The sequence below is a fragment of the Ixodes scapularis genome, unplaced genomic scaffold, assembly GCF_016920785.2.
Source record: "Ixodes scapularis isolate PalLabHiFi unplaced genomic scaffold, ASM1692078v2 PGA_scaffold1__304_contigs__length_218370807, whole genome shotgun sequence".
Lineage (NCBI taxonomy): Eukaryota > Metazoa > Arthropoda > Arachnida > Ixodida > Ixodidae > Ixodes > Ixodes scapularis.
In genome coordinates, this window is record NW_024609846.1 from 18109586 (window position 1) to 18124266 (window position 14681).

Genomic DNA, 14681 nt, shown 5'->3' on the forward strand with positions numbered 1-14681 from the left:
TGGTGCAGCGGGGACCTGCACCACTGAAGGTTGCGGTGGCAACTCAGACATCCTTCCCGGATGCTAGGAAGCCACTGCAGTCCCCAACACCCCAGCTGAAGCTTCAGCTTCCTGGGCGTTCACTCTCGGCTGGTAGGCCTACATCCTCCTCCAGCGAGAGTTGTTCCTCTTCCACGGGGCAGCAGCCTGTCCCCTCTCATGTAGAGGGCTCACAGGCTGTTCCTCTTACCCAAGATGGGTCGGCTGTGTCCGCACCTGTCAGTGCTTCGCGGGCTCCTTCCAAGGAGAGGGGACCACGCTCCCGACCGAATTCTTCGGAGGGAGCGTCCTCATCCAAGGAGCGGCACGATTCTTGTGCCACTGCTCCATCACCCAAGGGGCAGGAGCAGGTGGACTTGGGCGACTGCCTGCCCAGTACCTCTGCTCCTCCGGTTGGTGGAGGTCGGGGCCGGGGTTTTCCACCTCGTGCCCAGAGCCTCCCTAAACCGGCTAGAACAGCCTCCGCCCAGGAGGCAGAACCAATGGAGGAGGGTGCTGACCCATCCACTCCTGCGTCTGACCCAGACGACATGGAGTGGCAGGTCCCCAAGGGCAAGCATAAGAGCAAAAAACCAATTGTACCACCGAAGTGACAATTATACTTTGCAAGGCTGATATGCTTTTTCAACAGGAATATCATCCTGCATCTTCAGTCACTACACTAACCTCACATCACCAAGTTATCTTGCTCATTCCCATTGCTCCACCTACTCCTAGGGACCAGCCGAGACAGAGGAGTAACGGCGACTCCCTCGCCAGTGGCCTCGGCCCAAAGTCTCGACGCCCTTGGAGGTCGGAGGGGGCAGTTCCATATAGACCAACCAGAGGACCACTGGCGACTCCCTCGCCTGGGGCTTTATTTTTAATTGTTTTTCCCCAAAGGTTCGGTCGGAGCTGCCTTCTTGCAGACTTATTAAATCATCATTCATGTCCATTTCCACTTTTACTAAGTTTACCTCCTGTCACTGGCTTAGTTTTACTCTAGCTACCATTACACAAAGCTTGTGACTTTCTGGTAAAAAGCTAACTGCCTAATATTAATAATGTCTGTTTTTTTACAATGGAACTGTCGTGGGCTTTTTTCCAATTATGACGACATCCCCTTTTTAATAAATGAACACCACCCTGCTGCCTTTTGTTTGCAGGAGACACACCTTAAAGAAAGTCACTCAAATGTTCTTAGACACTTCAAAGTGTTCAGAAAAGATAGGTTAAACGCATCTGTAGCTTCCGGTGGTGTTGCAGTGGTTGTCCAACGCATGATCCCGTCCACTGAAGTGGCTTTGCAAACCTCTCTCGAGGCTGTGGCTGTCCGTTTGCTGCTTGACCGTGTGATTACTGTCTGCTCAGTGTATATCTCCCCGGGGTATCAGCTGCAATTTGAGGAGCTAGATAATCTAATTAGGCAGCTTCCGGTGCCTTACATCATTTTAGGTGATTTCAATGCACACAATCCCTTGTGGGGAAGCTCTAGAAGAGATTCTCGAGGGGCACTCATTGCACGGTTTCTTCTTTCGACAGGGTTGTGTCTGCTTAACGCAAAAGAAGCCACTTATTTTAGTTCAGCAACTTGTAGTTTTACTTCCATTGATCTTTCGTTTTGTCATCCTTCATTGTACCCCCTGTTTTTATGGAAGGTCATCCAAAATCCATATGGGAGTGACCACTTTCCACTCGTTTTAGAGTTTAACCATCCTCCTGCTGGTCTTTTAACACGTACCCCTCGTTGGAAGCTTGAAAAGGCTGACTGGTCAATCTTTACAGAAGCCTCACTTATAGCATGTTCATCCCTTGATGATCTTTCCATCGACGACTTCACCGAGCACATTACTCAACACATCTTGCAGGCCGCAATGCTTGCCATTCCCATGACGTCCTCACATCTTCCAAAAAGGCCAAAGCCATGGTGGAACGAAGACTGCCGCCAGGCAAAGAAAGAACAGAATCGTGCATGGGGTATTCTCAGGCGTTATCCCACAGCAACTAACCTGATCGGCTTTAAGAAAAAAAGAGCGCAAGCAAGGTATATCCGACGGCAAGCCAAGCGGCAAAGCTTTAGAGGGTATGCTTCCTCAATTAATAGCAGTGCATCCTCGAAGGAAGTTTGGGACCGTGTGCATAAAATTGAAGGCTCCTACCGGGTATTTTCTGTCCCACTCCTGAACCACAACGGAGTATGTCCTGCCAGCCTAGAAGAACAGGCGAATGTCCTTGGTGAGCATTTCAAATTCGTTTCAAGTTCGCAACATTACACTCCGTCATTTCAGAGACACAAGCTACAGGCAGAGAAAAAGGCAGTTCCTTTGTCAGGTGGCTTGGAGGAGCCCTATAATTCATTATTTACACTTTTTGAACTACAGCTGGTACTCCATTCGTCCAAACAGACGGCTCCTGGGCCAGACGGCATTCATTACAAAATGCTTCAGCACCTCCATCCATCAACTCTTGAGCTTGTATTATATTTGTTCAACTGCATTTGGCTTGAAGGTTGCTTCCCCTCATCTTGGAAGGTGGCTGTCATAATTCCCCTGCTGAAGCCAGGAAAGGATCCTACCTGTGCATCTAGCTTTAGGCCGATAGCTCTCACGAGTTGTTTTTCAAAGACACTAGAAAGGATGATAAATAAAAGGCTTATATTTTATTTAGAAAGAAACAAGCTACTTGACCGTTACCAGTGTGGATTTCGCTCAGCTCGATCGACGGTTGACCATTTGGTCCGCTTCGAAACCGCTGTGCGAGAGGCCTTTGTAAATAGACAGCATTGCTTCTCTGTCTTTTTTGACTTGGAAAAAGCATATGATACAACTTGGCGCTACGGCATATTGCAGGATTTGTTCAACATCGGTCTTCGGGGCAGAATGCTAGGTGCCATCCATAGTTACCTCCGGGATCGCACTTTTCGTGTGAAGCTTGGGGCAACTCTTTCTAAAGAATTCTCGCAAGAAACTGGAGTCCCACAAGGCGGTGTGCTTAGCGTCACACTTTTTATCGTAAAAATGAATTCAATTTCTCGTATTATACCGCCATTTGTTCAGTACTTGCTCTATGTTGATGATGTACAAATTTCAGTCTCATCTTGTAATCCGTCCATCTGTGAACGTCGACTTCAACTTGCAATCAACAATTTGGTCAAATGGGCGGATGTAAATGGTTTTAGGTTTTCTCCTGAGAAAACTGTTTGTGTGTGCTTCTCTCGTCGCCGCGGAATTTTACTTGAGCCTTCCTTAACTATGTATGAAGTCCCTATTGCAGTAAAGAACGAACACAAGTTTTTAGGTCTTATATTTGACTCAAAAATGACATTCATTCCACACGTTAAGAGCCTCAAAATGAAATGTGTAAAATCACTTAATATACTAAAGGTCTTGTCACACGTATCCTGGGGGGCTGATCGGTGTTGTTTATTGCGCATCTACCGCTCAGTCGTACGGTCCCGACTTGATTATGGCTGTATTGTGTACGGCTCCGCACGGGCATCGGTTCTCAAGATGCTGGACCCCATTCATCATCAGGGTCTCCGACTTTCCACTGGTGCTTTCCGCACATCTCTAATACTCAGCCTATATGTAGAGGCAAATGAGCCCTCACTGGAGAAAAGGAGGTTTGAATTAGGCTTCATGTATTCTCTGCGAATTAGGTCTGTTCCTGGTCACCCGACCCTGGACTGCATAGAACAAGTACACTATGAGCAGACTTTCATAAACAAGCCTTCATTTGTTCCACCTCTCGCCATGAGAATTCGTTCTTCTGCTGAGTCCGTAGGGCTGGATGTGCTACCCTCAGTTGTGCAGCGCTTGAACTCAGTAGCTCCTTGGGACCTCATGCCCCTCCACTGTGAGTTGAAATTAACAAAATACAACAAGAAAGAGACTCCTAATGAAGTTCTGAGACAAGAATGTTTCGAACTCCAGGACCAGTACCGAGACGTCACAAGTTTCTACACTGATGGGAGCAAAACTGATTCCTATGTAGGCTGCTCAGTGGTAGGGCCTTCCGTGAAGTGTGTCCAGAGAATTAACAATAATGCCTGTATTCTTTCCGCAGAGCTTTACGGCTTACTCCTTGCCATAGACCACATTCTTAAAAAGAAGATCCGTAAGTCAATTGTTTACACTGACTCACTCAGTGCTTTACGAGCTCTGGACACAATGGGGGATGTTCAAAATCCACTTGTTCTAGAAATAAGGAACCGGTTACATTCAGCATCAAAAAGGAAGAAAGAAATAACATTGTGCTGGGTACCTTCCCATGTAGGAATTCCTGGGAATGAGGATGCTGACCGTGCAGAGAGCACTGCTAAGGATCGACAAGTGGATCTTCACAAGATACCCTACAGAGATTATAGACATGCCCTGAAAAAATCTACAAAGTGCAAGTGGCAAGAGGAGTGGAACCAAGAAATGAACAATAAGTTGCGTGCCATAAAACCTTTAATTCAAGAATGGGAGAGTGCACGTCATCGTGAGCGATTTTATGAGGTGATACTATGTCGACTCCGAATCGGTCATACACGTCTTACCCATGGGCACCTTTTGCGAGGGGAGGATGCTCCAGAGTGTGAACACTGTCACATACCATTAAGCATCCTGCACATTTTACTTGTATGCCCTTTGTATGACCAAGAACGCCACAGACACTTTGCTAAGGTTTACCAAGAGCATACACCATTACATCTCGCCATTTTACTCAGCGATGAGCCATTGATTCCACACAAGTGTGTTTTCAACTTTCTTAAGGATATTAGACTCCTGGACCAGCTATAATTTTAATAGTTTGTCGTATTCATTGCCACATCTTATGCGCTTGTACTTTCATGATCATTGTTTTATTAAATTACAAGCTACTATAGCTCTTTCTTCTCTTTAACCTTGATTTCAGCAATAGTCCTAGTTGTTGGCGCATTATAGCCTTGGTCGCTGCTGCGCCATTAAATCCCAATCAATCAATCAATCAATCGAAATCGTGCCGCGCTCTGCCGCGATCCGCTTCCGGCCGTCGGAGGGAAATTTCCCTCCGTCAATTCTTCCCGGGGGGAAACTTCCCTCCGTCAAATCTCTCCCTCGCTTCCTCTACGGCGGCCTTGCTCTTCTCATCACGTGGGTCCGGAGAGCCACTCACACGCTTTGTTGGCTGTCGGTCAATCGCTGAAGGCCTCCGCTCAGAATACGGAACCGCATGGGACGCCATCACGACGAAAGTGAATCTCGACAAAGAAAGCAGATCCGAGCCGGGCGAAACGCACCCTTCGACGCAGGAAGGTCCCAAATCCACCCGAAGCCGGACCTCCTTGTCCTTCGAGCCGAGGCGACGGTGGTACGCGATGGCGTTGGCGAGGTGAGACAGATACAGGTGGCGTGTGACGTCAATCTGACGAGGAGAGAAGTCGTGATCTAAAAATTTTTCACGACTCCTGCAAACATTTTCACGACTCCGACAAATCGTAAAAATAGAAGCGTCCGCTTCCATTTTCACGATTTGTCGGAGTCGTGCGTTTTGTAGTGTCCGACACCACTTTAGACCTGTGCACCGCCGCGCTGTGTCGCCGAAGCCGCAAAGACACGCTGCCGCCGCATTCTGAGCATTGTGCGCTGCCGCTCCAATGCATTTCTCCACGGCGGCGCCGCCGTCGCCGTGCAAGTTTGTGTGCTCTGGGGTGCCGCCGCCGTCATCTTACCGGTGCACAGGTTTATCACGTCTGCTTGCGCTTTTAGAGCGCAGCTCTTAGGGGCCCGTTTCCGGCTTGAGCGGCGTCGCCGTCGCCGTCGCCGTCGCCGTCGGCGTAACCGCGCGGTGCATCATGGGAAATGTCCCATAATGCACCGCGCGAGCCCCCCACCGGGGTCACGTGACCTCGTGGGGGGTCACGTGACCCCCCGAGGTCACGTGACTCCCCTGAGGTCACGTGACCCCCTCCTCAAGGTCACGTGACCCCCTCCTCGAGGTCACGTGACCCCCCGAGGTCACGTGACCCCCGCCGATGTCGCGTGACCCCCCGATTACGTCATCGTCACTGATGACGTTACCGGCATCCACATCGTCATCGTCATCATCACTAATGACGTCACCAGCATCCACATCGTCATCGTCATCATCACTGATGACGTCACCGGCATCCACATCGTCATCGTCATCATCACTGATGACGTCACCGGCATCCGCATCGTCATCGTCATCATTACTGATGACGTCACCGGCATCCACATCGTCATCGTCATCATCACTGATGACGTCACCGGCATCCCCATCGTCATCGTCATCATCACTGATGACGTCACCGGCATCCACATCGTCATCGTCATCATCACTGATGACGTCACCGGCATCCACATCGTCATCGTCATCATCACTGATGACGTCACCGGCATCCGCATCGTCATCGTCATCATCACTGATGACGTCACCGGCATCCCCATCGTCATCGTCATCATCACTGATGTCACCGGCATCCACATCGTCATCGTCATCATCACTGATGACGTCACCGGCATCCACATTGTCATCGTCATCATCACTGATGACATCACCGGCATCCACATCGTCATCGTCATCATCACTGACGACGTCACCGGCATCCGCATCGTCATCGTCATCATCACTGATGACGTCATCAGTGACGTCACTGATGTCGTCACCGGCATCCGCATCGTCATCGTCATCATCACTGATGACGTCATCAGCGACGTCACTGATGACGTCACCGACATTCGCATCGTCATCGTCATCATCACTGGTGAAGCCATCAGTGACGTCAGTAATGACGTCATCGGTACCCGCATCGTCATCGTCACGGATGACGTCATCAGTGACGTCAGTGATGACATCATCGGCATTGGGGGTCACGTGACCCCCAACGTCACGTGACCCCCCCCTGGTTAGTTTACCCCCCCCCCCCGTGCCCTTCCCTCCTCCTCCTCAAGAGCTGCGCTCTAATTCGGCGTTACAGGGAGTTGTAAGCGGCTTTCATTTTTTAAGGAACTTCCTTTGGGCTCTAAAATTATCTGATTAGTCTTTGTTTTTTGTTGCACTTCAAACGAAGATAAATAAGTAACTTTTCGAGACCATACGAAGCATCCGAAAGAGTGCAAGTACCATGTGACAAATAGCGGCCAATCACGTGATAAATAAGGGCCACTTCTCCGCGGTGCCCGCGGGCGCCAACTACAAATTCGTTTAGCGCCGTAAATATAGCTCTAAAAATTTGTTTTTTTCGTTGTAAATTTGTTTTATGACTTCCTTTTTCTAACCCGGCTGTTTAAATTTTTTTTTTTCCGTGTGTCTTTTCACCGTTTTAAGCAAGCCTAGCTCTTCCGCCTAGAGCCGTGTGTTTACGAGGAGTGTAGCACGTCCACGCACCCTACTTTGCCCCTTGGCTGTTTTGGACGTCCCAGGCCCGCTCCGAGCTTAGTTTGCGGTGCAGCTGAGAGATGGCAGCACGCATTTTTTTATTGTACTCGTTTTTAAGGATGGCGACCGATTGTGCAGGCACGTGCGGCGCAAGCCGCACAGGCTTTACAAAAAGGAAAAAAAAATTAGGATGAAAAACTGTAGAACAAAGACCGGTTAAGTGGTTAAAGGGATACTGAACCGAAATTTCGAGCTCACTAAACAAGGCCGGGCGGATAGGCGGGAAGCTGCAAAACAAAAAGATATCACTCATACGGCGATATATCTAACGGATCGCCGTATTTTTCGGGAAAGGAGTGCGCGATTGAACCCGGCCGTCGAGGCCGACGAGACAAGGCACGTCACGATTCTCATTCTCTCTCCTCCTCGCTACGTCCCGTCAAACTGGTGAACCGAAGCGAGGAGGAGAAAAGCGAGGCCGCTTCTCCTCATTCTCAAATTCTCCAGGGGGACAGTTACGTCAAAGAACTCGTTTGATCGCGCCCTTCTTTTCCAAAAGTACGGCCATCCGTTTGAGATATCGATGCACGAGTGATGTTTTGGGGTTCGTAGCGTCCCATTCAACACTTTGCAGCCTTACTTTGCGAAATCCAAAATTGGGTTCAGTATCCCTTTAAGGTGAATATTGTGCGACGTCATTATGCAGTTTCCTCGTTTCTTCAAGAATATCTAATTGGATACGAAACACACTTTCATGACGTGCAGGCAACGTCAACAGAAATGTTAAGTGAGTGCAGACTCCGCAGTCCACTTATGGCTGATTTGCACGACGTGCTAATCCGCGGATGGGTTTATCACGTGACAAGACGTCCACGGAACTTTAGTCCCCCAAGCGCATCCAAACGACAGCAATGACATACTATACCTATTCGCAGCCTTGCAATTTTGCAAAACGCCAACATCGCAGTGTGGCGCTGTTTTCCAAGAGCAGAAGTGATGTTTGCGACTAGAATCGCGGTGCTATCATGAAAAGGAATCGTTGTGTGCCGCTGTTACATACCAAGTGAGCCAAAACATAGTGGCAGGCTTAGAGCGAAGTGTCACTTACTTTACTAACGACATGACACAAGTATGATCCTGCTTCAGGAGGCTTCAGCATCATAGCAATGAAGTCCTGGGGTCGCGGAGAGGCATTTGGAAATGCCTTTACACACTGCTCGCTTGTGCACCACTCTTCAGCACAAGCCATAAGAAAGGCCTTGCTGGATGGAAAACTGGGTGGATCTGCAGGAAAGATTGCAGCATGCTAGGCGAGTTTTGACAAGCTTTTTGACACCAACCCGGAGGAGTACCAGAACCTGTGGCGTGTCAGCTGGGCAAAGTTCTTGCAGCTTCTTTCACGCGTGGAGGTTTAAGAGTGGCGCGACAAAACAATGATCCGCTTTCTTTGTTTGGCTGATTTGAAAACAAAAATATCGAGCTGTTGCTACTCTACCACAAAAACGCATTTCCAGTTACTCAATTGCCAAAAATCTTCGATTTAAAAGGCGCTCTGCCCTTTCAGTTGGGGTGTCCGCGGACGAGGTACAAATCGCAGGAATAGCCTACATGATGGTAACTTGACAAATGGTGCACGGATGAAAATTGCAATTCGATGCATCGTGTGAATTTGCCATTATTTGGCAATTATCCTAATATGATCAGTTGATCCTATTTCAGAAAGAACAATTGTTCTCTGAAACAATGTAATAAAAGGAGGTTTTTATAAATAATACCTGCTCATCATGGAAAAAACTTGGTGGAACAGAGACTTTCCATAGATCAGACATTACGAATTGCAGGCGTATGCTTAATTAAGAGAAGAGTAAAAGTACAGGCAAGGCTGGTGAATTGCATACATAACTAAACCTGAGACACCGGAAAAAGGACGCGAAAAAGAGGACGACAAACACAACACGTCTCAACCACAGCTGCATTTTTTTTACTTGTTAGTCGGTGGGTTGACTTTGGCAAGTGTGGGAGCGTCGAGGGCAGTTCTTCTTTTGTTTGCCCTTGCTGGAAATCTGGGGGTGTGACTTGGTGTGAGCGTTCTTGGCGTTTACTGCGGTGTACCCCTATAAAATGGTGTGGTTTTAGTATGAACCTGCAGCTGTGTTCGAGACATTATGTGTGTCGTCCTCTTTTTTGTGTCCTTCTTTTTCCTTCTTCCGGTGTCTCAGATTTAGTTATATATGCTTAATTCATGCTCAAAGTGAAGACATGAGCTTGTGCTGGCATTGCCATCCTTGTGTGTATGGTCTATGAAAAGTGCTTAATGACTGTGGTTAAGGGAAAGGAGTTTCTGCTTTCAAGAACAGCATGGGGTGAATGGAAAAGTGTCCTCACGAACAATGAATTCTTCGGGTTACGCACTCAGTCTAACAGAAGGATGTAGGATAAGCACTTCGAAATCTTTAGGATTTGCCAAGGGATGAACAAATTAAATGCACAGAAAAGTAGGGGGAGGAAAATGGCACAAAGGTTTTGGGGCTTGTGTTCTAAGATTTGAATTTTTTGTGCAGGAAGCATTAAAACCCGTTCACTCTTGCAACCGAGTATGACCGTGAGAGACGAGACCGGTTTTCAAGCCTCTTGCGATCTCTTAGGACCAGCTGCACTCCGGCGCATCCCGTCCTAAGAACACACAGAAGGCTTAAAAACCGGTCTGGTCTCTCTCAGTCTTACTCGGTCGCAAGAGTGTGAACAGCACTTTACTGAAACAGCACTTCAGTCCTGGGGGCAATGAGTCATTGCTAGTCAATACCTGATTCCACAGATGCATATCAGGCAAACACCTCTTAAAGGGCCCCTGAAAAAAAAAAGTTTTTTGAACAGTCTGATATGGACGCTCGTGTCAAAAAATAAATTGTATGCGAAAATAATTAATTTTTTAGAGCAATATTGACGGCGGGAGATTTATTTTCAATTCTGCGCGCAAAGTCCATGACGTCCCGGAATGGTCATTTGCTCTCGCCACCTCAACACGAAGGCGAAGCTAATCCTCTTCTCCTCCACTCGCTCGAAATGCCCAGAGGAAACAAGTGGAAAAGAGGTGACTACCGACTAAATTGCGTCTCGCGGCGTCACTATTGCTCTGAGCAATTTTTTTTTCATGTAAAATAATTATTTGACACGCGTGTCCCAACCAGACTGTTTAAAAAAAACATTTTGTTTTTCTTTTCAGGTGCCCTTTACTGAAACAACTTTGCTCTCATTGTTCTAATTTAACTCTATTTTGGGAATTGACTATCGTGAAGCATGAACTGCAAAATTCGCACGTGACAAGGATTGGTAATTTTTAACAAGAAGTTTTGTCTCTTCCAGTTGTACCAAAAAGTGCATAACGGTGGACGTTACTTAACCATCGTTTCAATCCTGGGGACATGGAGTCATTGCTAACCAGGGCCGGTCACTTCTAGCCAAAACAAGACTTCATAGGTGCATATCAGGTTAGTACTTTTTTCTGGTATTTATTTTTTTATTTTAACGAGACAACCTTGAAATGCAGAACAGAAATTCTTGCAAAATATACGTAGTTTCTAATTTCCAGAGAATTGAGCTCGTCTCTCTGGAGTCCGAAATCAAAAGCACAGGCTATAACCTATTTTTGCCGAACATCTTGCAGTTTTGTTGGTTTGCTTTTCATAATGAACGATTCAACTCTGCTGGTGCAAGGGCATCGATAGATTTCTGGAACCATTCAACACAGATGGAGCACCTTATCTGGCGTGTGGCTTGTTAAACGGATACTGAACCGAAATTTGAATTTCGTGAAAAAAGGCTCTAGAAGCTTTGAACAGGACCCTACAAACTCCAAAACATTGCTCGTACATCGATATCTCAAACAGATCGCTGCACTTTTGGAAAAGAAGGTCACGATCTAGCGAGGTCTTTGACATCACTGTCCTCCGGGAGAATTTGAGAATGAGGGGAAGCGGCCTCGCTTCTCTCCTCCTCGCTTCGGTTCACCAGCTTGACAAGGGACGTAGCGAGGAGGAGAGGGAATGAGAATCGTGACGTGCCTTGTCTCGTCGGCCTCCTCGGCCGGGCACTTCATTTCTAAAAATATGGCGATCCGTTAGAGATATCGCTGTATGAGTGATGTTTTTGGGTTTTGCACCGTCCCGCCTATCTGTCCAGCCTTGTTTTGTGAGTTTAAAATTTCGGTTCAGTATCCCTTTAACCTCGAAGTGTATGTCCTCTGCCTTCTTCCAGGCGCTGGGCATGTTGAGTTGGCGATCCTTTACCCTTACTCCGAGTGCAGCAACTATACTCTTTGTTTCACGATAACTTGACGAGCTGTGGAGGCTGCGGCCTTCCCGACCCAATTAGAGCGTCGAAGCAAGGCACGTAACAGCAACCCCATGGTTGAGGTTGCTGTCGAATCGTTTTTACGAATCGCCTACGATTGCGGAAAAAGTAGGTCGTGCAAACAATTCCGGTAAAGTGTAAACACATTGGAATCCATATGGAGATCCCACTGCATCGCGAAGATTAGAACCCGCGAATTATTCCAAAACTTCAGCTTCGACCTTAATTGCGAAATATGGAGCCCGCGAAAAATAAGTCTACAGTAAGCACAAATAAAGTTATTTCCTTTTGAATTCCAGTATTTGAGTGGTTCTGGCTTACATTTGTCTAGTCTGAACTAAAATTTCTGCTTAATGGGCTGCAGGGATGATTTACTTGACTAAAAGTTCCTGTTCATGAATAAAATAATTTTTTTAATTATACTATCCTAAGATTGTGTGGCTACACTTCCATTAAAGGGCAACTCCGGTCCATACTTTCGAATTTGGGATTATGGCTGTTTTCAGTGCAGTTAGCGCCCCTGAATTGCAAGGGGTAATTTTTTTCTCGTTATTGTGCGTAGTTTTAAAGATATCGACGTCTCAAAGTTTTGTTCGGGGCGCGGCCGACAAAACCGAAACTAGCCGCTCGAGGTTCCGGCAACACTGGAAATCAGCCGCTATGTGGACGTGACGCCAAGATCGTTCTCGTTCAGCGAGTACGCAGTCCAAGCGGCACCTACATCTGTTACGCTAGTCGTCTAAAGATAGAAGGTAAACTTATTTTGTTTTAATTCTGTATACGTGGTAGTTATCCAGCATATGCAGCAAGAGTTAGTGCGTATACCCAAAAGCTAGCGACTGGAAAACCCGTCAACTCGTTCGGTGGCGTACTCGGCGGCCGCCGCCGCGCGTGCGCTATGCCGTGCCGTACTCGTTAAAAGCTAGCGACTGGAAAACGAGTGAACTCGTTCGGTGCAGTACTCGGCAGCTGTCGGCGTGCGTGCGGTCTCCCGCACTCGTCGCTAGGCCTAAATTGTCATCGGGGCTCCGTGGATGGAGCGGCGTTGTTCTACGCCGCGCTGCCAGTGACGTACAGTGCTGGCGCTTGCGCGGCGGGTCAGTCCCAGACACGAAGCTTTGAGGCTCTCCGGCGCGTTCCGCGACAACCGAACAGACGTGTGTCAAGCTGTAGACGTTTGTTTTTCCGCTATTTTTTCCTCAGGCGCGTAAAAGCCGAATTTGTAAGCTACGACACTAATTCACCATATAAGTTCGTCCAGGTAATGAACCTTTGTACAAATAAAAAAAAAAAAAAAAAAAAAAAAAAACTTGCCGCATTAAAAAAAAAAAAAGTTCTTTGGGCAGTCATTTTCTTCTCAAAGCTAGCAAAAGTTTTTGTGGGTGATAAAGGAAAACAGAGAACGTTAGCAAAGTGAGAACACTTTCTTTCCCGTCCGCATTCCCACCCCCACCCACAACAATTTTTTTTTTATTAGAATACATAGGATTTTAAGTTTTCCTTCGTAACTTTTGACTAAGGCAAATGTTTTTTTTTTTTTTTTTTTTTTTTACATTTTCAAATATTATGTTTAACTCCAGCCGAACTCGGGCAAATTAGAGAGTTGTAACTTACAAATCCGAACTTTCGCGATTTCTTTAAAGTCCCTTGTCGTATTCTCAAGCGCAATGTTAATTAATACTGCTGCTTAACGGGTTCGAACGATTCGGAGGCGAATGTTTATATCGCATGAGCTTCACGGCGCCGGCTGTTCGCTAGTAGTCGTTACGGACCTGAATACTACGCACGAGACTGCGTAGTAAACAAGCAGTGACGCAAAGCAGAACATTGTTTTCGTTTTCATTACAAACTTCAGTGTTTGGAGCTAGTTAGTGGTTGTACTCTGCATGCCCACCATTCCCCATTCAACAGACATTCAATGGAGCGTGAATGCACAAGCTTCAACACTGCACTTGACAATGACTGTTTTATTTATTGATCAGGATACTTCTATCATGTTTACCTTTTCTGTACATGTACGATGGGCAAAGAACGACGGCACGGCATCCTTTTTAAGCCTCGACCCCTTCGCTGACAAGCCAGAAGCAACCAACACCTGTAGGTTTCGTTCGTAACTCTCCGGCGAAAAATGATCGGAGCAGAGCTTCGATCTGGGGGTCGACGTCCAAGGCTTTCCAAAGTCCACTCGTCGAACAACGTTCACCCACACCTTCTCCGATTTCCGATCCGTTGGAAACTTGTGAAAAAGCACCTCCGGGTTGCGCAGCGGCTTGTTTGAGCAGCCCACAGCGCTTTAAGTTGTACTCGGCATCTTTCGAGGAACAGCTGGGCAGTCTTGGGCGCATGGAGTTGCTCGCTAAAACGAGTCTAGGAGTCCTCACAAGCAAATAAACAAAAGGCTATACCGAAGCTGGACGGGCTACAGGTAAAAGCAACGGCTAAACACGCATTTACAAGCCGAAGTAGCGGTGGTAGCGGCACAAAGAAGCACGCGCATAGGCTGCGCCGTGCGCCCGTCCGGAACGGAGAAAAAAAAGAGAACGATGTTGACATCACGGCCCAATGTTGCTTTAGCGATCGGCAACCCGCTGGCCGCCCGCTAAGGAGCAGCGGCTGGCGGCGGGTCGCGTTTTTATTATCGGCATTAGTTGAGAATGCGGCGTCCCACGGACCTGAAATTTTTGCTGGGGTCGTATTTTATGTCACTAAAGCGATACCACTATTTAATTAATTTTGAGTTTTGGCCGGAGTTGCCCTTTAAAGGGGTAGGGAAACGAAATTTCAGCGCTCATTTTCTAGCTTTAATGTGTTGCATGTTGCACCCTAACCTCAAAAACACCAGTCTTCAGTTGAAAAGCACAAGAAAACTAATTTTAAAGCTAAATATACGACTTTCAACGTGCACCTGGTGGATGCATGGTGTTATGATCGGCCACCCAGAGAGCAGG